Source organism: Ciconia boyciana, chromosome 4, assembly GCF_034638445.1.
Source record: "Ciconia boyciana chromosome 4, ASM3463844v1, whole genome shotgun sequence".
NCBI classification, from domain to species: Eukaryota; Metazoa; Chordata; class Aves; order Ciconiiformes; family Ciconiidae; genus Ciconia; species Ciconia boyciana.
In genome coordinates, this window is record NC_132937.1 from 67,065,174 (window position 1) to 67,090,632 (window position 25,459).

The 25,459-nt window shown below is 40.5% G+C and overlaps 2 long non-coding RNA genes across 2 annotated transcripts in view; both read left to right on the forward strand.

The window, feature by feature from the left end:
* LOC140650467 (uncharacterized) overlaps positions 1-19,063 on the forward strand; it is a 30,280-nt gene extending 11,217 nt beyond the window's left edge. The window contains exons 2-3 of the long non-coding RNA XR_012042001.1: positions 2,592-2,689; positions 18,904-19,063. This is a non-coding gene — a long non-coding RNA (uncharacterized lncRNA). The remainder of the gene's footprint in view (positions 1-2,591; positions 2,690-18,903) is intronic.
* Positions 19,064-24,512: 5,449 nt separating this feature from the next.
* Positions 24,513-25,459, forward strand: part of LOC140651489 (uncharacterized) — a 39,122-nt gene continuing 38,175 nt past the window's right edge. The window contains exon 1 of the long non-coding RNA XR_012042398.1: positions 24,513-24,626. This is a non-coding gene — a long non-coding RNA (uncharacterized lncRNA). The remainder of the gene's footprint in view (positions 24,627-25,459) is intronic.

Below are 25,459 nucleotides of genomic sequence, written 5' to 3' on the forward strand. Positions count from 1 at the left end.
ATTCCAGAAAGTTCCCAAGTGGATTAACATTTCTAATGTCTAGATTTAATGTTCTTACACAACATGGGTTTCAGCTGATATTTTCCAGTGCTCACATTCCAAAGCAAAGCGTCTTTGGGGTTTAAAGAGAAATTTTTTGTTTTCAAGCAAGGATCTAAATATCTCAAAAACAATTTTACGGACAGAAATAAGTCTACTTATAGATGGCTATGGATCAGTTTCATTTTCTCTGTTTTATGTGTTTCTTACTTTTTGCAACTGCAAAGAAGATGTTGGCCTGCTACAGAGGGACTTGCTTTTTAATAATCTTAAAACATATTCTAATTGTAAACAAGCAGCTGTATACTTTAAAACTCTGTAATTAGCTAAAGCTTTACTGCGCTTAACAGGTGCATGTTGGTTTAGTCCAAGGAAGGCTGCCCTTCCCCTGTCCTTGTCTTCCAAGAAAAGGTGCTTCTACTGGAGAAAACAGTCACAACATCTGCTGGTGGAGCTGGATACGAAGTATGAGAGATCCATGAACTGTGGAGTCTTGCTTTACTGTTGGTTTGATTACATCTTCCTGTAGATTAGAAGTCCTTTAAAGAGCTTTAGGAAATGCTGTGCGATCTGGTCTTCCAAAGATGGCTTTCTCTCTAACAGAACAATAATTCTCTTTTGGGCATTTGGAAGGAGTAAGTTGCCAGCATGCTTGTGCTTTAGACACATGTGGCTCTCTCTGAGACTGACTATAAACATCTGGGGACTAGAGCCATTGCAAAATAGTAAAGAAAAATACTCTTTCAGGTGCACTGAGAGATCTCTATAAAATAGACCAGTTGTCTTTTCTGAGGTATGTAGGTATGCCACAAAAGTATGTATAGTAGGTAAAAAAATACTCTGTTGGAAGGCTCCACATTTTGACACCACTCTGTAGACATAATGTCATATGAGGGAAGACATTTGTTTTGGCTGTCTTTGATCTCATTGATATTGGGTTTTTTGTAGCCAAAGACAAAATATCTTCTAACGTATTTTCCAGTTGCATTTAGTCTCTAAATACTGTCTCTCCTCTGGTCCACATACCCTGAATTTTTAGGCTTACAATTTGCAAAGCAGGAAATTCTCTCTACTGAAATAATCCCTTATGTCATGGTGAATACAGTGTTACTAGCATATAATTATATATGCATCCAACGGCTTTGATGACAAACTTTCATTTACTTTGATGTTAGTGAGCTAAGTCCCTTTGTGATAAGCTCAATAGTGGAGTGTTTTTATGTTGAGTTGGGAGAGCCTTGGTTTTGGTTGTTCAGAAGTGATGGATTAAGTCAAAAGCCAGTTGTTGATGGTGAATACCAACTGAGATAGATAATAAAACAAAATGTTTTTAAAAGTAACATTAAGCAAAACATGAAATTATTTAAAACTGCTATTTTGTATTTGCTCTTCTCACTTTCCAGTGGCAGTGAGTTACCTACTACTGTCAATGAAGCCTAGGATGAGGCTGCAAGTTGAGAGGTCCATATGGATCAGTACACAAATCTCAGCCATTGAAGTGTAAGTGTAAAAATAGTTGGTAGTTCTTTTTCTTAGCAACAGACAGAAGGTTGTAGGCATCCTGTGTTACAGCACCAACTTTTCTACTGATTTTATTTATACTTACAAGTTCTCCTGCTTCTGTAGAGCTCAGCAATGTATTTGATCTGCATCAGAACTTCTGCAGATCCTGTGGGTGTTCTCCTGTGGGGTTTTGGTCAAAACCCACCTGTTTTCTCAAGTTAAATACATTACAGACCTGCTTCGATTCTTGTTTGTTAAGGGATTGCTTTGTTTTCTAGGCACTATCAGATATATGAGACTTGGAAATGGTAAGATGTTGCAGCAGGAAGAGCTCCAAATCAGAAGTGACTTCTTGTGTGGGGATCATAGGCAGCACTTCCTTATGTCAGAAAGAGTACAGCACGTTCTCTGCCTCCCGTTACTGTGAGAAAGGGATTGCCTCTCTTCTGCTTGTGCATTTTCAACCTTTTGAGGCATCTAGAAACCAGATGGACTCCAGGAAGAAAGCCTTTTCTCCCTTACTGCTCCTTGAGCATCAGACACTGCCTCCTCACAGTCTTGCAGCAAGCGTTGTTCCTACAGTTGTACAGCTCTTTAAATGTGGTGTAGTGATCAGGACAGACAGCACCTACTCCAGTAAGTGATCATGTAGCTTTAGCTGAGCGCTGCCTTTGTCTGGTATTGCAACGGTTGCACTCGACCTCTTAACCAGGCTAACAGTAGTTTGGTACAGGCTCCAAAGGAGGTAAAGGCCTGAGCCGTGGCCGGGCCAGGAACTCCTGGCTCCAATCTGTTTTCTGAGAACCCACAAAGGAGCCGAGTGGCATGGACAGCATCGATGCATATGAGCTTGGAACATCCATCATGCGATTGACACATGAGTAGCAGGTGGCCTTCCCAAGACCCATTTATCAAGGAACAAAGAAAGTTGTGGGTACAAGGAGTCTCATGCATACCTTTTCCTTTGCATGTAATTTGTCTACGAGCCAACGACTTTATCCCATAAATATGACAGCCTAAGGAAGCCTTCTTTGACCTCTCCCTGCTAGGCAGTGTGGCTGCACGGCGGTGATCTCCCCTTGAGCTGGGATACCTCTCAAGGTTGCTCCTCGAGGCAGAGAGACCTTTTACCAACAGCAGATCTTTGGTAAGCAACCGATATCGCGCATAACCTTGTAGTAGGGTAACTTTGGTTTTGTCTTGGTAACTTTGATTGCATGCTGAGTTGATAAATTTTGCATATATGATCCCTTAGACATAAACTGTTGTCCAAGTCTGAGACTAAGATTGGACCTAGCTGTACCTAAGCTCCATCAGAAAGCAAGGGGATCTACTCTGAACATCGTGACTCAACGGGAGGGTCTTCCATACCCTTGTGTACCACTGGTCTGTCTGTGAATCATCCTAACTGGAGTGTAACCCAATTTTCCTTTTTGTGTTTCTTCCATGCAGACATTAATAGAGTGAACCTTGTCATTGAATTTTGTTAAGTCGCACTTTTACAACATCATATTAAAACCACTTTTGCTAATGCCTTCGACGGTCATTTTTAAGCAATCTAAATCACTCATTTGTGACAAATATACAATAAATACAACATATACAGTACACCACATACCATACCATACACTACATACATTAAAACAATATAATACATACCATACATATGATACGATGCCCTAAATACAATACCATACATACGATACAATAACTCACGTGTAACCCAATTTTCCTTTGTGTTTCTTCCATGCAGACATTAATAGAGTGAACCTTGCCATCAAACCTTGTTAAGTCACACTTTTACAACATCATATTAAAATGACTTTTGCTAATACCTTTGATGGTGATTTTTTAAGTGCTGTAAATCACTCATTCGCGACAGGTATTTCACTGTATTGGATAACGATATCTCCTAAAGGGGACCAGGAGAAGACTACATTTTGCATGTATGCTGGACATGTTACCTGCAGTGTATCTGCGAATCATTTGATTTCCATAAGTGAGTGTTATAGCAAGGGGCAGACAGTGGTTTCAAGGTAGAAAAAGCACTATGTATGAGCAGGAAAATGAGACTGAGCATATGCAGATGGGAATTACTTCTCTGTGGGACAAGAGAGAAACACTGATAAAGCAACACATCATTCATTGGCATATATGAGAAATGGTGAGAGGGACTTTTGATAGTGATGTCAACGTGTCTTACAAGTAGATTTCCAGTCTATAGGACTGTTTTAGAGACCTTTCATAAAGGGTTGGTTGCTGAGAGTTTTGCTGAGGACAGTGTGAACTTTTGCACAGTCACCAGTCTTCTTGAAGTACTGGGTGGATGACAAGCCAGTGGGCACTAAGCGGGGATGATACTTGTGTGCAGTGAAGATGCTACTTGACAGGGCTTTCTAAGCAGGACTTAGAAAAGGAAGTGGCTAGAGGCAGCAGAGCCTGCTGTGCTGAAACAATGACAGTCTGAACTTCTCAGAAGACAACCACTTGGGTTGGGGGACAGCCAGCAAGTTACAGGGAACTGATGTATTGGGAAAGTTCAAATTACTTTGAACTTTGAATTCATTTGAACTTCTGTTGCTGTGTGGTGTAATCAAAGTCTAGCTACTCAAGGTGAGGACTGAAACAAGTAGTGGGAGAGCATGCAGAATCACAGAATCATAGAATAGAATAGAATCATTTAGGTTGGAAAAGACCTTGAAGATCATTGAGTCCAACCCTTAACCTAATAGTGCCAAGTCCACCACTAAACCATGTCCCTAACCACCACATCTACACGTCTTTTAAATACCTCCAGGGATGGTGACTCAACCACTTCCCTGGGCAGCCTGCTCCAATGCTTGACAACCCTTTCGGTGAAGAAATTCTTCCTGCTATCCAATCTAAACCTCCCCTGGCACAACTTGAGGCCATTTTCTCTTGTCCTATCACTCATTACTTGGGAGAAGAGACTGACACCCACCTCGCTACAACCTCCTTTCAGGTAGTTGTAGAGAGCAATAAGGTCTCCCCTCAGCCTCCTTTTCTCCAGGCTAAACAACCCCAGTTCCCTCAGCCGCTCCTCGTGAGCCTTGTGCTCTAGACCCTTCACCAGCTTCGTTGCCCTTCTCTGGACACGCTCCAGCACCTCAATGTCTTTCTTGTAGTGAGGGGCCCAAAACTGAACACAGTCTTCGAGGTGCAGCCTCACCAGTGCCGAGTACAGGGGCACGGTCACTTCCCTAGTCCTGCTGGCTACACTATTCCTGATACAAGCCAGGATGCTATTGGCCTTCTTGGCCACCTGAGCACACTGCTGCCTCATATTCAGCCGGCTGCCGACCAATACCCCCAGGTCCTTTTCTGCTGGGCAGCTTCCAGCCACTCTTCCCCAAGCCTGTAGCGTTGCATGGGGTTGTTGTGGCCCAAGTGCAGGACCTTGCACTGAGCCTTGTTGAACCTCATGCAATTGGCCTTGGCCCATCGATCCAGCCTGTCCAGGTCCTTCTGTAGAGCCTTCCTACCCTCAAGCAGATCAACACTCCCGCACAACTTGGTGTCATCTGCAAACAGATAGGCAGATAGGAAACAAATCTTGCTGAAGTTTACTGGAGTTATCTACAGATGTCTGGCAAAATTTGGCTGTCTTTAGACTAATATTTTAATGCTGAGATCACTGGATCAATGCGGTATTGGGCAGTGAAACTACAGACAATACAGATACTTCAGGTGATATTTAATCTTTGGCTATATCTAATTAATTTTAGTAATTTATTTAAGGTCTGCCACAAGAGATACAGACCTGGGCTTTGCCTTTAGGTGCCTGTTTCTAGAAGGATAAAGGTCAGATGAAAGCATGCCAGGAGATACAAAGGGTAATGATAACTTAAGGCATTTCAAATATATTTTAGAATGAGTACTGCATTGTTATTTTGTTATTTGAAATACCCTAAATTTTCCTTTGCACTAAACAAGTAATATTTCATAGATTTAAATTAAATCCATGAAATACAGGTTTCTAACATCATCTTCATTATGAAATATGACTTTCTCTTGTTGCTGATCATGATAGCTTTTCTATATATGTTGGAAAAACAAGTGCATGCATGCTGTTTTTGTTAAGATACCATTTTCTAGAGCAAGATTTAGTAGGATAATCAGGTAGATAGCATTGATTGATCATACAAGCAAATATCAAACCACAGCTACTTTTGATACAGATATGTCTTTGTAGGAGAAGTAGCTGTAGGGCAAATTTGCAAGCATTAAACAAATTTGTGAAATTCCCAGTATCTTTCAAAGCATATGGGAATGAGAAATAATATATTTCCTCATTGTTTTATGTCACAGTCTGAACAGGTATCAAGCCCAAAGTGAAATTTCACCCAGAGACAGTTAAATATGATTTATCATATTTGTCACAAAGTCTTTTTATGAGACAGAGGAATTCACACGGCTGTGAATTAATTTACCATACAACCTCTTGGTGCATTGGCCTATAATTAAAGTTGGAATATCTCCTTTGTAAATTTAGCCTCTTTCCACATTATGCTGGAATGTGCTTAAGACAAGAATCACATTCATGTAGTAACTATGAAAACTTCTGGGAAGAAAGAAATGTGGCACTTACTTTGGCTTGGATTTATCCTGTCTAATTTTACTTATTTCTTTATATGGATGGCAAGGTACTTCTAAGCAAACTTTCATAACTCTGTGGATCACATTATTTTATACATCATCATAATCTCTTTTTTTGCAGCCCCACAACAGCCCTGTGCAACTGTGACAACTATTCAGAGAGAACAGTGGTAGACTAGTACTTAGTATAGTCTTGGCATGCTTAAGTCATGTATTACTTTAGTCTTTTCTGAAAATTATAAATCTTACTGTCTACTTATTTTCTGTCAAATGCCTCCATGCATTTGTTTTGGGTTTTACATCTATTAACAAGAAAAAGAGCTAGAATCATGTGATCAGCCAACTATTTATAGATTAGTAATAAATGTTTGGCCAACACTTAGTGGTCTACAGAGGAGGACTGACTTGCCTCAAAATATTTTTCTCCAAAACAAAAAAATCTGAAGATCCCTAAACTAAAATGTCTCTGAAAAGGAGAAGAGATTGCAGTTTATGGCAATTACTCTTACTTGCCTTTTTTTCTGTAGCCTTGATAATAAAGTCTGTTAAAAATGGCATTGGCCATTACTGGTTGTTTAAAAACTCGACATTCCAAATCAAAATTGGAGTTATATTTGGTGAGGTATGAGAAGAAGCTTCACAGCTTGTCTTGGCAGAAGACCTATAGTAAGATGTGAAAACTAAATTAACTTATATAGTTTTTAGTTGGTAGGAAAATAGATGTACAGGTAATTTCTTTCTGAACAGAGCTGATTACCGATTTGTTTACAGGAGATTACTTAAAAAGCCTATTTCTAATAGGCTTTTTAACTAATGCATTTAAGGATAGATACATTAAGAAAAACAAGGGCAAAAGTGTGTGAATGGCTGAAGTTTAAGAATGTGAAAGATGATTTCTGGAAAAAGTCTACAGTCCTTGGAGTCTTGGCATCATTGAGCCTACTTCCCAGGGGAATAGAAACAGAGCAATTGCTGTAGTCTGAAAATCCAAAACCCAACTGATCTTGTATCATGCCCTGTAGGAATCAAACTAGACTGTGGTTTTTTTCAAATAGCAAGACTTGTCACGTTATATGCTGTCAGAACACAGTATGAACAACTCATAATGAGGAGTCTATTCTCCATGATGCAAACATCATTGGTAAATGATGATTTCAACTGATTTGGCAATAGAGTTATGAAAAAGCTGCTTTTGATATTGAAAATTGTTTCTATTTTTGTTTTCTTTTAAGTAAAGGCATGGTCCACTGAGGTATACATGACGTTCTTCTCTGTGTATTGCCAGTCTCGGGTCGTAAAACAGCAGTTTTTTCTAGTCCATAATGGGACTAGAAATGCAGTACCATCTTGGGAAATGTACTGCAAAATAGAGAGACTTGTGGCCTCTGTCATGCTGTAGAAGTGCTCATTGCTGCTGAAAGACATGTATTTTAGAAGAAGAATGCAACTAAAAATAATGGAAATTAAATTGCACTGTAAACATTTTGAAAAATGGTGAAAAAACTCTTAGTGAAAAGATAACACATGAAAGAGATTCATAGAAAGGAGATAAATGTGGTAACTGTGTTGTCTTGGTCAACTTTGAGGCTTTTGTTCTGCTGTGGGTCTAATAAGAAACAGAAGACAGCCTTGCAGAGAAATTTTGTGCTAGGTGGCATAAGAATATCAGATTCAATCCAAAATTAATGTACATTCAGCTCTCCAGCACAGCCAAAAATTGCTTAGTTGACCTCCCTTTGAATTAAAGCGGAAAAGTTCCATTGCATCATTGACACTATTGACAATTTTTCTCCCTTGGCTGATAAGTTACCTGGTTGAGCACTTTCTTCCAATGAAAATGTATGTGTAATCCAGTTTTTGAACAGCATTAAATGCTTTCCTTTTCTAAACCTTTAGTTATGAACAAAAACTTTTTATCTTTTTACGTATGCCTTAGTTTTACTGGGAACATTAAAAAAGCATCATTCTTGAACATTGTAAAATAATTCAGCCCTTTAAGCTGTATGAAAATATCAGCCATAAAGCATAATTTTGACAAGCACAATTGTTGCACAAAGCAATCATAAAATTAAAAATTAAAATTAAAATTATTCAGAAGAATACTCATCTCTGAATGGAGTAGAAGGAGACAAGTCTATTCTTTCCCCTCAGAAAGCCTCATATTGATGTGGAGAATACATTTTTATGATTACTACTATATGTAATATAAAGGTAATTATGAATCACAGTGGTTTCTTTGTCATGCTGTGACAATAGACACACTATATGGTATGTCTCACCTTCACAGTCCAATTGGTGATGTTTTTGGAACTAGTACTTACTGATGATTACTGCAGTGACTCCAAAAATATAAGGGCTAAATTTTTTCCATCAGGTTTCCACCGCAAACACAAAGACCCATCTGTAAATGCATGAGTAAGCTTTTGCCGTTTCACCTTCCTAGAAGGTTAAGTTCATCCTGTTTCCTGATGATCATATTTTGTACATTATGACAAAATTTTTCAAAATAAGAACACAAATGTGTCATCCTATTCAGCTCATGCATTCTCAAGGAGAAGAATATTTTTATTTGTAACAATAGTTTCACCTATTTATATTGGGTAGAAAAAGGAAATCTGTCTTTGTCTTCATATTAATTTTTTTCCTTTATTTTTGACAGACAATATTTTCAAGTGTTTTGACTCTTTATTATCAAATAAAGAAGCCTCATCAACCCATCCTTCAGCTGTATGCCCAAGAATAGACTTCTTGCAGTGAAAGACATTGTAAGAGTCCCCATTTGTATGGGAATTCCTGATCAGAACAAACTGTCATGTCCAACTTGTGTGTTACAATCACTCTAATACTGTCATTTGAAAACTCCACAGGAATATTATTGGCTCTTCTATTTTTTCATTTTGTGTAGTTTCTTCTTAAAAAAGCTGACCAAAACAACCAGAGAGACTTACTTTTTAAATAACTGTATTTTCAGTGGGGTAATGCTGAAATGGGAAAGATTATGTGCCTTATGTATTTATACAGCAATGATGCACCAAATTACTACATTGGGTTTCTTTATCTTTTCTCATCAAACTGTGTAAAAATTGAATGAAATGGCAAACAGAATCATACTTTCATGTAATCTTGAAATTAAAAAACAAGGAAGGAAGTTTTGCATCATTGTCTGAAATCTCACATTTTCTATAACTAGACTCTTGAGGCACTCTGTTGACTGGCTCACCAATGAGATTTTCTTCCATCTATATGCTTCCCTTGTAACTACTCATTCACCCTAGAATTTTAATGCAAAATGGAGCTGAAATTCAATATGTAATCATAGGGAAAACCAAGGCTACATTGATTTTCTATATTGCAAAAGTTGAGAGTCTGTGACTTGAGAACAAACAAAATATTTGTCAGGCAACAAACTTTCCTGTCCCAGTTTTCTCATACCAAAGTCCCAACCCAATATTCCCAACAGCCTCCCCACCCTCTTATGATGCCCACTATCTTAACAAACTAAGTTAGGAACTCTCTGTTTCCATTCTCCTCTTTCACACCCTACCCTTCATTCCCTTGCAAAGCAGCCCTGTGCTTACTCAGCACATCTATCCCAGACCTGGGAAGCACAGAGTCTGATACCCATTCCTGTAAGTGTGGTCATATTGCCTGTTAGGCTACAAGGTCAGGGAGAGGCTGAATCAACCTCTGTACCAAACATGACAAAAGCCCACTCCCCATACCTGTGAGCATGCACTTAACAGGAGCTGGAAGGCAGTTACAAATATCCCTCCCCCTATCTTTCGGGTGAGATGTATTGTCACCGAAATCGGGAATCAAACTCCTTAACACCAATGTAGTATTAAGAAGCAGGTATTCTTTATTGCAGCGCTGGATGCACGGGGGATCGCTCCTCCTAGCGTGCATACCACAGTTCGCATCAACCAAAACTTATATTCTTCAATCACATACATATACATCAAATTTCCCGGAATAGTCATGCATATTCATTCTATTTCCCAGAACTAATTATCATATTCGTGTGGTCATTACACATGTGTCATAGAGCTCCAAGGGGCTTCTACGGGCGTCTCCGGTGGTCTCTGGTGGTCGTGCAGGTGTGTCTGCTTGTTTACCCCTTTTTCTGTGCATGCGCAATCCCACCTTGCTGATGTAACCCATTTCCTTCTCCATGGTCCATGGTTTCTAACGATGTGATTGATGCTTGGCTACCCCTATTCCTATTCTAGTACAAACCAACTGTTCTAGTGGGTCAGCTAGTCCTCGACCTATTATCAAGATGGGCTGGGGCTGTACTGGGAACATAGCAGCATTGTTCATAACCATGATTTATTATGCTCTATTCTATGTTATTCCCCCCCCTTGATTACAAAAGTTATTGATTAACTACTTCGGTTACAGTATGACTTTGAAGTTAGGGAGCCTCCTGAGTTGGAGATGAACTTACAGCATAACAACTTCCTCACTGTCTCCCATCTGGACTCCTTTTCTTCTCCTTTAAATTTTCTACTACAAGTGCTTTCATATGGGTTATCTTCACACACTTCCAAAGCAGATGTTAAAGGGCATTAGCAGCGTGAACTGTGGAAATGCAGCTGAGAGTTCTGAAATAGCATTGTCTCAAGAAAGAGAGGAAGTTCTGACTGCAGATGGTAATGGTGCATTTTTCAAGGCAGTAATATTCCCTCTGTGACTGGAAATTCAGTGACCTCCTGGAAATACCACTCAAGACTTTCTTCAAAATGACTGTAAAATGCTGGGTTTTTGCAAGATTTATCATGAAAAACATCTCTGGGCCTCCCTTGGTGGCCACTTGACAGGTGATAAGAGCTGCTGCTGGCACTTTTGAACTGATGCTTCTTGAATTATGCTGGTAATGATACAGCAGTGAGCTGTGATCATGATGATACGTAAGTGAGAATAAATTGCCTTTATGGTTTTGCAGTGAAGTAGCTGATCAGGCCAGCATGTGTTATTTTTGACTGACTTAGAAAGCAGAGATGTCTCAGAGATGTCTCTTCAACGTGAGACCCTGAAAGAATAAAAGGAAATGTACTTTACTGCTGAAAATAGCTGCAAATCAGCATCTGCTTCCTGTAAACTCAGCATAACTGACATTTTTGTGCTAAAAGGGACTTTAGAAAGTCCAGAAAGCATCAGATTTTCAAGTCAGTATTGAAAAAGTTGCCGGCAACTACAGGAAGGAAAGACTGCAAAGGATGGAGAAAGAAACTTGCCCTCTGAGACAGGGCAAAAAAAGTCAGCAGCTGATGTAGCAGAGGTCCGAAAGAGCAGAGGGAGGGAGGATGTGCTCCTGTACATGGCAGTTGTGAGAGTACTCTTGCAAAAGGGATGCTGTCTTTTTTGAGTGTTGGATGAAGCAACATCAGCATTCAGGAAGATCCTGCCCAGCATGCAGCTAAACTTTCAGAAAGAGAGCTCTGCCTTTTGAATTGCTACAAAACTGAAACGGGATCATATTTCTGCAGCATCTTTATGAAGCTAAAATTTCTTCTTCCCAGTACTGTTACTAAAATAAAACTTCCATGCTGCCCAGAGTTTCCTGTTTTTGATGAATGGGACTCCAGCATGCTTCCCTATTAACCAGAAGGGGGATATCAGTATTGCTAACCCCGGGACATTTTCTGGTGGTCTGTGGAGGACTGATTTGATCACTCTCTCTTTTTTACTGTCTGGCTGCCAAATGCCTACAGAAGGAGTTATCGGTACTTAAATACTCTCCTAACACCACTTTCCTGCATACAAGGCCTTCAATTGCTTGAATGGTGTTTGTGTGCAGGGGTCATCCTGTTCTGGAAAGAAAGGGAAGCAGTCACCAGGGAATCTCTCCATTAAGAAGTGCTTCTTCACTAATGCAAAGAAGCTTAAACAAGTGAATGGATTTCTCCCCCTCCAGCCCCCAAATAGGCTGTGAACTGAATTGCTTCAGACGAATTTGGCTAGGAAAATGGACACAAAGAGATGGTGGCTTTTTTTTTTTTTTAAAGCATAGCTTTGCTTTTCTTATATAGAGAAAACCAGAATGGCATATGCTTTCCAGGTGCTATGGTAGATCTTAATTCAGTCCAATACCTGGTCTTAGGGAGGTTTTAAAATTACAGTTATACTTTTTTTCTCTTCCTAGATCTGTAACACTGGAGCTACAGAGAGCATCCTGATTTCAGTCCTTCCCCTTGCGTGCAACAATCAATGTTAGTAAACTGCAGCTGTAATCTGTATGATCTATAGTGAAAACTATAAAAGGGCTACAGTTACAAAATGCAATTTTACAGAACCTCTAAACAAATAATGACTTAAAAACTCAGATACCATAATGGAAAGCCTGCCTTCTATCCCAGAAGAGCAGAATCTCTGATGGACCTATGAAAAGTTTAATGAATAAAATTAGAAAGACTAATTGCTTAAAATATTCAGACTATTGTTAAGTAGTTACACTGTTCTGGCATTATTATTTATCACAAGACTAAGTGCAATTCAAACAATTTAAAAGAAATCCATCAGAGAATGAACACTTGTTTATTCCTTGATGTGCTGCCACATGAACAGGCATGCAATTTACAAATAACCCTCCAGATGGCTCTTGGAGCAGCTGGAGCAATTTGCTGTTGAGAGACTGTGAAGTACTGCCTGATAATGATGAGATCAACTCAGATGGACTAACCTAAGCGGTGCTGAGGTATTGAAATAGTTGCATGGCAGAGCTTGCAAACTTGCGTAGCTTAGTGCTGCAAAAGGAGATGAAGGCAATGAGTTTGGATCAGTACTTAACCAATGCTGCAGATAGGGTGATGCCATTGGTCTGATCCAATGAAGAAAACAGCCAGTTTACCACTGCTGGGTAAATTTTTGACCCCAGTGGAGTTCACAAACTTTTGTGTGGCCAGAATGTCCCCTCATTTTTTGCAAAACTTATAATAATCTCCACACAGCTGTAAAACAGCAAGTCATTTGCTCTTGTTTGGAGAATTCTACTATTCCTTCTTGATTTTTGCCAACTTTTGGTGATATTCGTTTCTGGGTTTGCCCCAAAATGTTTTGGGGATATGTGATTTTTCCCTGGGCAGAGTTTGTGTTAATCTTTTAAAGTGTTTTGGAATTGAAAAATGTATTACAGGAGCATAAAATAATTATGTAATGATAATCATAGAATCTGATAATCATAGAATCATAGAATGGTTTGGGTTGGAAGGGACCTTACAGACCATCTAGTTCCAACCCCCATGCCATGGGCAGGGACATCTTCCACTGGACCAGGTTGCTCAAAGCCCCATCCAGCCTGGCCTTGAACACTTCCAGGGATGGGGCATCCACAGCTTCTCTGGGCAACCTGTTCCCGTGCCTCACCACCCTCATAGTGAAGAATTTCTTCCTTAGATCTAACCTAAATCTACCCTCTTTCAGTTTAAAGCCATTACCCCTTGTCCTATCGCTACATGCCCTTGTAAAAAGTCCCTCTCTGGCTTTCTTGTAGGCCCCCTTCAGGTACTGGAAGGCTGCTATAAGGTCTCCCTGGAGCCTTCTCTTCTCCAGGCTGAACAACCCCAACTCTCTCAGCCTGTATTGATAGAGTGCTCCAGCCCTCTGATCATCTTCATGGCCCTCCTCTGGACTCACTCCAACAGGTCCATTTCCTTCTTATGCTGGAGGCTGTGCAGGTAGGAGGCAGAGAATGAGGTTAAGTAAGTGCAGCATATGTTGGCTAGTTGTGCTGGATAAGACTAAAATCTAGCTGGCTGAAATTGGCAAAGAGGTAGTTAGTTCTTACAGAGGTGTATTGAAGCAGTGTGTAATAGTTTTATTTGCCTGTACTAAAGGATATTTTGCAGGTCTGCTACAACTTAGCAAATATAGAAACAGGCTCTTTTACAAACTCCTGAAGTGTGCCTGCACTTAGTAATGACTAAGGTGATAATTTTTTGTGACTCCAGTGTCAAGGAGCCTATTTAGGACTTTTCAAAGTTAATATAGCATTGATGATGCTCTGCATAATAAAATAATAATGCTGGTATGTTAGCTGGATGGTGTGTTATGCCAGAAGCTCCAAATGCTATGGCTGTGCAGCAGCAGCAGCAGCCTGTATGTAAGCAGAGTTGGCAGAGAACTGCACCAAAGCAGATTTTGGTGTGGGCATGTAAATTCCTTGTTTTGAGCATATGTGGAAGTATCATAAATTTGAAGGGGCAGAGTTCAGATCTAGCTTACGGAAAGTGGATTCAGTTGGTGGATAATGAGCAAGGACTCAGTCTCAAAAGCATCCTCCTCTCCAGCCAAAAGTGGCAGTCTGTGATGTTCTTTGTCATTCATAGACTGGGTGTATTAGGGTGTTAGGAAAAGACACAATTGCTGTGTTCATATGAGGATGTGAATACTTCCTCATATCTCTCTAAATCACATTGAAAAATGAACATTTGATAGAAAACAGCAGTAGGCATTTCCAGGACCATCCTTGCAATGAAAAGCTGTCAAGGATTTCTAACTCGCACCATTGCCTGCTGCATGTGTGTGGTCAAACTAGGAAATTCAAATTACCTTCAAAATCATTTTCCTGAGTGAGAAAATCAGTATTGAGTTCTTAAGGGCTTAAACATGATGATGTAAAGGTTTGAGACTCACAGCTGCATTAAGGCCACATTATATTACTTCAACCCCAGAGTGAGTATAACTGTAACTCATTTACTATATTTAAGTGCATAAAGGAGAACAAAAAGCCCATGTCTGTCATTTTAGGTTTAGTCTTTTTTCCATTTTGCCCTTCTGTATGCATTTCATTCCATCTCAAGTCCTGCTAATTTTCAGCATTTTCAGATATAACCAGTTCTGTTCTAACTGGAGTGATTTCTGGCTATCTGGTATTTCTTAGCATATTTTCTGATCTAACTACCAGCTAGCTGTCTGACGTCCCCTGACATTTCCTAAATAATGTGTGTGAAGCAGCTTTGTGCACATGGAGGCGTTGTTTTTCAGAACACTTTTAGGATGTCAATACGTACACACTGATGATGCTCTAATGTCTTTACATGTATTTGTATGTGTGTGTGTGGCTCTTGGCGCTCTCCAGAATCATAGCAATTTGAACCATATTTAGAATTTCAGGTAAACTCCTTTGGTTGAACTGCATAAAGGCATGCAGCCAGGAGTTGATTGGCTACAGGCACCAGATCTCCCTGCCCTCCTCTGACCATGTCCAGAAGAGAGGCGGATGAATGACACATGAGTCAGCTCTGGAAATACTGCACTGATAACACAACATGTTACGGGATACTGGCTTTGACCTCAGTTGCTACGAGTCTGCTGAGCACCAGACTGTGTAGCTCAGAGGCTGAGGTGTGAGCTGTTGGGCCACTGCTGCAGCGTGCAGCAGCCTCAAGAGTGGGGCAATGCCAGCAGGTAGGGATGCCAACTGCTGCCGCTGACCCAGCTCACCCACCAAACATGCATCCAGCAGTCTCACATCATGTCCTTCACATTCAGCTTGTTCACATGAACCCCCACCCTGCACAAATTTCCCAGTCTGATATCTAAAATGGGTGGAGAACACTCCTATCTTGTTTTCTCTTTTTGCTTTTAATAGCATGTACTGTTAGCACCTTTGGGAATACGGGATATACACATCAACATTTTCTAGGGATGTTTGTCATACCTTGCCGTTGGCTTTTTCCAGTGATTCTTACCTATTTTAAGATGCTGAGGCACTGATTACACGCTTGCAGTGTGATTGCTTTAGGTCCTAACTTCCTTTTGAAGTGATGTGAAAGAAATGAGGAATACCTCATCTGCTTGCCGCATAGATACTTTACTATAAAAGGTGAAACAAAGACTTTAGCTCAAATTCTGCTGTCCAGTGGAAAGATCAATCCACTGTATTAACAGCAACATTTTCCAGCGGAAGTCTCCCCATATTGTTATAGAAAGCAGACCAATGAAATGATGCTGGGTCCAGGGGAAGTATTGAGAATACCATTTGAAAAGATCACAGGAGGTTTAACCAGGATGCTCCAATACTTAATGCTTACCCTTTGTGAAGTGCTCTTCATTTAATGAACAGGATATTATCCCTGTAGAAGTATTGAAACAGCAAAATGCATGGACCTGAGCCTCTATGCTTTCAGTCATTATGATTTAAGGGGTTACATAGACCCTTGAGAGCTCTCAGGCCAGAGGGAATCTCCGTTCCGATTTATGTTTCCTTGCATCTGATGGCGGTGTTGTGTATACTACAGGAAATGGCAACAAAATAATTTGGTGTATAGCATACCCAGTCTGATTTTACATTTTCTTGCCTTTTAGGCAGGACATGATACCTTAAATACACTAAATTTTAGTTAATACATCTTGCAAAATTTCACTATTCCTTCCAGATTACATGTTAGGTAGGTTATAGATAAGCATGTAAATACAACTTGTTTTGGTAAAGAAAGAAAGAAAATTAGTGTTATGATTTATAAATAAAAATGTTCTTAATCTGAGTTTTTACAGGACAAAAGATGAAAAAATATGAATGGGAATGTTTTCAGAATTCACAAACAGGGCTAATCTGGCCACATATCCTGGATAATTCTCCATCTCTGGGACCTGTATGGAAATTTCTGTCATGCAAGTCAATTAGCAGCAGCCTCCAGAGGAATAAAAGAGAACAGAAAAACAACCAACCATGCCGTCCTCCAACAGTGCTGTAGACAGGACTCGTGTACGTGTCAATCTGATCTGCAAAGGGTAACAGAGTCCTTCAGGACTGCAGATAAAAACTGTGATAGCACTTTGGGATCTGCAGTTGTTATCTCTAAGTCTAGGTAAGCTCTTAGACACTTATGGGAAGGTAGGTAGGTATAAGTCTCTGGTATGGCTCAGCTATTGTATGAACAGATATTCTGAATTCTGTTATTATTTGGTGTATTATGAATATGGTATAAGAAGATTTTGTGTGTAATGTAGTAGCTGGTGTGAGATAGACTTAGGAAAGCAATGAATGAGAGAGGAGGTTAAATCATTCCTTGCTTATGTACAGACAAGAGAAGTGGGAAGAGGTTTGTGTTTGAACTGTAGCCCAAATGTCAGGTGTGGGAGGTAGGTTTTGCAGAACATTCTCCTGGTGTATTAAGTAGAGATTTGCAGTTCATACCAAAAAGCAATTATGACTTCATGATGGGATACAGAAATGTGTTAGAGGTACTGTAGAGGTGGGTATTGTTTTTGGTACTTGAGCTGAGTTTGTGTAAAGATCTCTTTTATTGTGAATAGCTGTGCTGTACTAGGATGCTGGTTGTATCTTGAATACCTTGTTTTTCCAAAATATGTTTCTTGTATCTGCTCTGTCTCAATAAGCTTTCTCTGGTAAATAATTGTGTGTATGTATGTATTTTCAAGTTCATCAACAGAAAAGTTTAATGCTTCACTGTTTTCCAAACCAGCTTGAGTGCTGATGTTTCAGATAATTAGTCAACTACCAAACCATGCTTCATTCGTGTTTTATAAAATGTAGATTGTTCCAGAAAGATATTTTAAGTATTATTTCTAAACGTAATAGTTTGTTCTGTAAAAAAACGCATGTTAGAACTGCAGAGAGATATCAAAGTCAAGTTTGTTATAAGAAGCCTCCTGCCAACTTAGGCACTACCCTGTGAATGTTCACGTATTGAGTTATTTTATGCACATGTAAAATAGAATTGCTTCTGTGGGTAAAGTTAATCCAGTGAAGAACCCCTTAAACTATGATGGCACTCAAGAAAATTTTACCTACAGCATAACTTGAAATGAGTATCACTTATAATTCATGAAACATCACTGAAAAATATGCTCTCATTCAGAAACAGAAAAATAGAGAAAAAATAAAGTAAGATCTAGCTGTTGCCTGCTCGAAAAATCTGCTTCCTTTGAGGTTTTTTTGCCTGTCCCATATCTGTGTGAACTGACTTTTACTCCTGAAGTCTGCATGACATTAGAAACACCTCTGCATCTTACCTAGCATTGGCAAGAAATGGTTTTCTTAGCTTTTTAGTATTGCATCTCAGCTGGAGGACCCAGAGCTCTCCTTTCGTGCTTTCAGCACAATTCAGAGATACAGAAGTGCATCCCCTCTCTGCTATGCTGTGCACCACTCCTTACCAAATACTCTTTTCAATTTAGTCCTTCCATACTTTTTAGCCCTGTAGTGAATTATGCATAAAACTAACAGGAAAGTCTCAAGTGGAATCATATTATTAATAAGGAAAAGCTGACCATAATCTTGGACTTGCAGAAATTTGGAAAAACGATACACCTGACTTTGTATAAGTCTTGGGACTAATTGTCATCTTCTGTATCCTTGCATTATTTTTATAAGGGGATCTTGCTTTTGAAAGGGAAAGGTCTTAGCTTTTAGAGAAAAGTATGTGTAAAAAGTACTGCTTGGATCAGGCAGCCTTTTGGATCCACTTTCATATGTACTGTGAATGATAAAAGTGACTTTGTAATGGTCAAGGAAGCAGAAAATCAGGATCCTTTGTGCAGTTTAAAAGAACATATTTATTCACATGTGAAAAAAACTTTGAACTGTTCAACTGGATAAAAATACTGTATATTTTCATCTTTGTTTACCACATCACTTTAAAGCTGGGCTTAGAGAAAAGTGGAGAAGTTCTGGTCTAGCAGAACCTTTGTTGCTCTTGGACCTCCAGCCTGACACTTTTTTTTGTGAGGGATTATCAGACTGGTAATGCAGTGTCCTGCCACTTTGTTTCTCCTCAGCTCCCAACCCCTTTCCTGTCACCTGCTTCGGGAGTGCTGTAAGTCCTATCCTGCATAGGTGTAAGAAGCATAGAATAGAAATGCAGAGTCATTGAGGCTGGAAGACGCTTCTGGAGATCGTCTACTACAACCCTCCAGCACAAGGACAGGGTCAACTGAGGTAGGTTTCCCAGGCCATGTCCAGTTGAGTTTTTAATATCTCCAAGGATGGAGATATTCTGGGCAACCTGTGCCAGTGTTTGATCACCCTTACCATAAAAAAAGTTTTTTTCTTACATTTGTGTGGAATTTCAGGTTGTTCTCATTGCTTCTTGTCCTGTCACTGGGCACTGCTGAGAAGAGTTTGGCTTTATCGTCCTTACACCCTCCTGTCAATTATTTTTACAAATGTGCGAGATCCTCCTGAGCTTTCTCTTCTCCATGCTCAACAAGACTCAGCTCCCTCAGCCTCATCTTCTATGAAGGATGCTCCAGTCCCCTCAACACTTTTGTGGCCCTGCATTGGACTTGCTCCACTATTTCCATGTCTGTCTTGTACTGGGGAGCCCAGAACTGGACCCAGCACTACAGATGTACCTCACCAGTTCTGAGAAGAGAGAAGGAATCACTTGCTTGACCTGGTGGCAAATCTTTTCCTAGTGCAGCCCAGGGAGCTGCTGCCCTTCTTTGCCATAAGGGTGCATTGCTGACTCATGTTCAACTCATTCACTAGGATCCCAAAATCCCTCTCTGCAGAGCTGCTTTCCAGCTGGCCAGCCCCCAGCATATACTAGTGCCTGCCAGTTACTCCTGCTGTGGGGCAGGACTTTGAATTTCCCTGTGTTGAACTTCATGAGGTTTCTGTTTGCCCATTTCTCCAGCTTGTAAAGTCCCTCTGAATGGCAGCACACATCTGGTGTATTAACTATTCCTCCCAGTTTTGTATCACCTGCAAACTTGCTGAGAGTGCACACAGTCCCATCATTAATGATAAGTTTAAACAGTGTTGGTCCCAGTATCAACACCTGGGGTACACTACTGACAACTGGCCTTCAGCTGGACTTTGTGACACTGTGACCTTTGAGCCTGGCAGTTCTGCTAGTTTTCAATCCACCTCACCATCCACTTATCTAGTCTGTACTTCGTCAGTTTGTCTAGGAGGGGGAGATGGGATACAGGGTGGAAAGCCCTGCTAAAGTTAAGATAAAAGAACCTCTCCTGCTCGGCTGTCATGCACCAGGCCACTTGTCTCATCATAGAAGGCATAGGAAGTTGTTCAGGAATGATTTCCTCTTCATAAATCCGTGCTGACTACTCCCAATAACCTTCTTGTCCTTTGTATGTTTGGATTGTTTTGTCCATCACCTTCCCAGTAAAGGTGAGGCTGATCAGTATGTAGTTCCCCAGATCCTCCTTCCTCCTCTTCTTGTAGATAGGAGCGACATTAGCTTTCTTTCAGTCCTTAGGAACACCCTTTGCCCCCCTAATTGCTGTGATCTTTCAAAGATGATTGAGAGAGTCTCACAATGGCATTGGCCAGTTCCTTCAGCACCCATTGGTGCATCCTGTCAGGTCCCATGGACTTGTGTGTGTCCAGGTTGTTGAAATGTTCCCTAGCCTGGTCCTCCTCTACAGGGGGTAAGTCTTCTTGCTCTGCACTTTCCCACCGGTCTTCCCACAGCCTGCAGTCTGCCAAGTAGCCACAAGGTAGTAAACCAGCTCAGCCACTTTGAGACCAGCCCGAGGAAAATTCTGGGTGGGGTACTTGGCTGGCCACGGTATGAGGACTATCTTCATATCTCACCATGAAATACGGACACGTGTGTCGCTTCTCCATAGCTAATGACAACGTGGTTGGCATGGCTGTGTGTAAGTAAGTGTGCACCCAGCACATAATGAGGAATGCTAGTATTTTGGTTACATCATTGCTCCTGCGATTTGGTGGAGATGTTAGGGAATGTGACTATCCTTCCTGCTATCATAAAGGGTAATGTCTGCATTGGGAAAAAGGATGCCACCTCTTGATGTGGACAATAATAGGAGTCTGGTCAATACCTTATTTCCAGTACTAGAGTTTGGGGTTTTTTAAGTCCTCCACTATGAGTGAAATGCAACAGTACTGGGTGTTTCTCTGCTGATTAAAATTCAGTTTTGTGTTGCTGTTGTCTGTAAGTGGACAAAAGTTACTTAGAAAAACAGCTGGGAAAAAATCTTAGAAGTGTGTTTAGGAGATTTATATATTAGGAAAAAGTATTTTATAGGACCTCAATTTCGAGCAAAATTGTTTCCAGCAGCATCCCTTTCACATGATTTCTGTGTTGTCTGTTTCTCTGGAGCGAATCAGTGTTTTCATCACAGGTGAGAAATCTGGCACAGAGCTGACCACCCGGAGATTACAAGGACTCTGCGTTGGCAAAGGGACTACCCAAATACTGACATTCCACCATGCTCAAATCAGCAGTAAGAAACTTCAGTGGCATGCACTCAGAAATACATGCTAAGGACATGAATCCTTCAGGAGAAGGGGGAGGACTCATAGTTTAGAGAAGAAATGTGGTAAAAATATGTAACCATTGACTAACACATGGAACACAATGCATTTTAATACTGTATACATGTGAATGAATGAATGAATGAAATGGAAGCCAGGACAGTGCACAGAGGTGACAGGACACCGGAGAGCTGTCAGTTCATGTGCTACTAAAGGCACTGTGAGAAGATGACAGAATAAGTGAGTTCTTTGCAGAATAGTCATATACTGCAAAGCAGAGTCTGCTGCTATGGTAGCACAGACTGAAAGGGGCTGCTTCCTGCCTGAAGTGCAGTTTGTTCATGTAGAGCTCAACACACTTGATTAATTCAAGAATTCAGTGTGTTTTTCTGTTCAGCCCCTGTACCTCTGTGTTTTAGAGGTTTCCACCTCTAGTTAGTCTGATGTGTGTTCTCATCCCATTGAGGTTAATGGGATCACCTGTGTGTATGGCAGAAGAATGAGACTTTGAAATTATAAAGCCAGACCACTGTGGATGCATGAGCACAAAGAAAATTTGTCACCAAAATTTTATCATGGCTGCTAAGGAATAGTAAATGCTATGTCTCTTAAGCTTCTGCAGTAAATTTAGCCATTTAATTTACTCCCAGAAACATGGGGCTTCCGCAGTGTGTTTATGTGAAAACTGTGTGGTATTTTTGCAGTTTTGATCATGACTGGTCCATACCGCATGTAATATGACAGACAATATGAAGATAAAGAAGTAAATTAATTTTCACAGGTTTATGAAGGTTCACTTTATTCTTCCCTGCATTAGTGACTTGTCTGCATTAAGAATGTTCCTAAGATAGTTTTTCCTATGAAATTTCCTTAATTGTCCTATCTTGGGGTATCATGGCTGCCTTTAGGACTCGTTTTTCCACTAGGATGTGTGCTGCTGGCAGTCAGCACAGAGCATGGAACAGACCTAGACCTATGTTCACAGTGTAAAAATAGTCCAATTATACACTGTTGTTTTTTAAATACGCATCACAGAGCCAGTCCCTTTTGGCCCTTAGTAGATACCAGTAAGTGTTTCTAGCCTGTAGTACTTGCAGTAGCTGCAGACTGTCTGGACTATGTGGGAATGCACTCCCAGAGCTTTCAGCCTCTGGATTTCACTCCTGTTTGCTACCAAATACGGTGACATTTGTTTGTGCCGTGTCAGACTTAGAGGCACGCACACAAATGTTTGTGGTTTCATTGGGTTTCCTCTTTCCTGTAAGTCAAAATGGGGACTTCAGTGCCTCCGAAAACTTACCTAGCATAGGTAGAAAATAGACATAGCTTTGTATTTGACTGGCCTGGTTTATGCCAGGATCTATCCTTAGTTGTTGTGCAGTCAGCTAGTGAACTGTTTTGGCTCCAGCACTGACCTGAACAGAAGAATCGAAACCTTTGTTTACATTGGTGGAAGGCAGTTCATTACTTTGGTTATTAATACTGAGCAGATGCCATGCACCGTGTGAGAACGACTATGAAAGTCAGGCAGAATACCTTTTGGTATCTGATGCAAATTAAGATTATGGGCTGCAGTCCTGCATCTACCCGACCAAATGTGAGTATAGAATGCAGGAGAACTAGTTGAAGTGTTTGGTTTGCAGAGCCTGATTTTCTTTCCAGTATCAGCCTCCTTTTAGGCATAAAATTAGGCATTATATAATGTACAGTGAGAGCAGCCCTAATTCTGTGTTTCCTTAGCAATGGGAGGCCATTACTTTATAAATATATATATATATTTTAATCACTTATTTCCACGTTCTCATTTTCCCCTTTCTCATACTTATCTTTACAGCTTCCTGATTTTCTTTCACAGATTCTTACTGGCACTGCTATAATTTAGGCATCTTGTAGTATTCCAACAGATGCTATTTTGGAGATACCCAGACTTATCTACCCAGAGTGCGAGTTTAGCCTCTTGGCATCATAATTTTACTTGTATTTGAATTACAGAAAGTGTTTGAAGACTCCAATTGAATTATGACACTATTTTCCAAAGCAGCCTGTGTTCTTATCCTAAGGGACAGATCAAAAAGGCAGAGGTTGATTTTGTTCATTTATCATTTTCTTTGTATAAGGTGGTATGGTACATACAGGCAGGCAGGAAAGATATCTGAGAATACTGAATTATTAGAAAGGAAATAACAAGTTCCAGTTTCCTTCATATCTCTTATATTTTGGTTAAATTTCTGTCTCTTGTAGGCTGGTAGATAATTACATTGTCTTTAGATTGTTGACACAGACCATTCATATATGTATTGCAATAAGCAAGTACAGATTAATGGATATTTTGGCTTCATGCATGTGCTCAGATTCTTACTAATTCCATTACTTGAAATAATTTGTCCTGAAGGTGTTTCCCTAGCCACTAATAACTGTATCAAGATAGTCATCCTGTTAAAGGAACTAGTGTTCAGTAGCATGCAGCAATGTCAAATGAAGAAGTACAGCTCCTGTATCTTTCTTTTTCAGAAATCTTTTCTTGTTTTGGGTTCTAAGTGGTTTTGATAGGTCATTAGACAATGCATGACCTTACCTATCTGTGGTCTGCAAATACAGTTCAGAAGGATGATACAGAGCATATAGCATGATAGATAGGGTGGAGGAACCAGTCTTTTCTACTCAGCTTTGTGCCATGTATTAGTTTTATTTTTTTCTCTTAGATAATATGAGAAATAGAACCTGAAAGTCATTGTATGGTCTTCTTACCAATTTGTATTGCCATTTCTGGTAAAATTTTATAGCAATTGTACACTTCTTCCAGTCAATGTACTGGATAATTCTGATAACTTTGATGCTATTTTTAATAAACCTAGAATTTACCTCTGACTTTTTTCCTTAATTGAAACTTTTCATATGGTTACTTACTTTTGTTGTTTTGCCAGAACAAAATACAGAATCACAGAAACACAGCGTGGTTGAGGTTGGAAGGGACCTCTGGAGGTCATCTGGTCCAACCCCCCTGCTCCAGGTGAGAGACCTAATGCTGCCCAGGACCATGTCCAGATGGCTTTTGACGATCTCCAAGGATGGAGACTCCACCACCGCTCTGGGCAACCTGTTCCCATGCTGAGTCGCCCTTCACAGTAAAAAAGTGTTTCCTGATGTTCAGGAGGAACCTCCCGTGTTTCAGTTTGTGCCCTTTGCCTCTGGTCCTGCCACTGGGCAACACTGGAAAGACCCTGGCTCCATCTTCTTAACACCCTCCCTTCAGGTGTGTTTACAATATGATGAGATTCCTCCTGTGCTGTTTCTTCTCCAGCCTGAACAGTCCCAGCTCTCTCAGCCTTTCCTCATCAGAGAGATGCTCCGGTCCCTTCATCATCTCAGTGACAATTTGCTGGACTTTCTCCAGTAGCTCCATCTCTCTCTTGTACTGGGGAGCCCAGAACTGGGCACAGTACTCCAGCAGTGGCCTTACCAGTGCTGAATAGAGGGGAAGGATCACCTCCCTTGACCTGCTGGCAACACTCCTCCTCATGCAGCCCAGGATACCACTAGCCACCTTTGCCACAAGGGCACAGTGCTGGCCTGTGTTCTGCTTGGTGTCCACCAGGACCCCCAGTAATGTAATGTTACAAATAGTGTTATTTAATTTAGGCTCCTATCAGATACACAGGTGCATGGAAAGAAATAATTCACATACAAATTTCCTATGGTATCTTAATCTGTGTTGATTGTAAGCATACGTAGCAGCCACGTTGACCTGCTGAGGTGCTGAACGGTTGACATTCTTGGTATTTGAAATCACCCAGTCTTCCACTGGAGGCTACTGGCCTCTTGACAACGAGCTGAGGATTTACCACTGCAGCAATAGAAGTGGCTATAGAGATACTGAAAACACCAACTCTCTGTTCTGACCAGAGATGAGCCTCAGCTCTGCAAAAGGTTAGATTCAAACCCAATCTGGTTCAAATTCCTGTCATTCAGCTCTAGAGTGTGTCATATGAATGAATACTGAAACAAACTGTATCATGGCTTTCTGGTCAACCACTACAATCTACAGAATAGCTGGTGCTTTCCCATACACATTGCATATCCTACAGC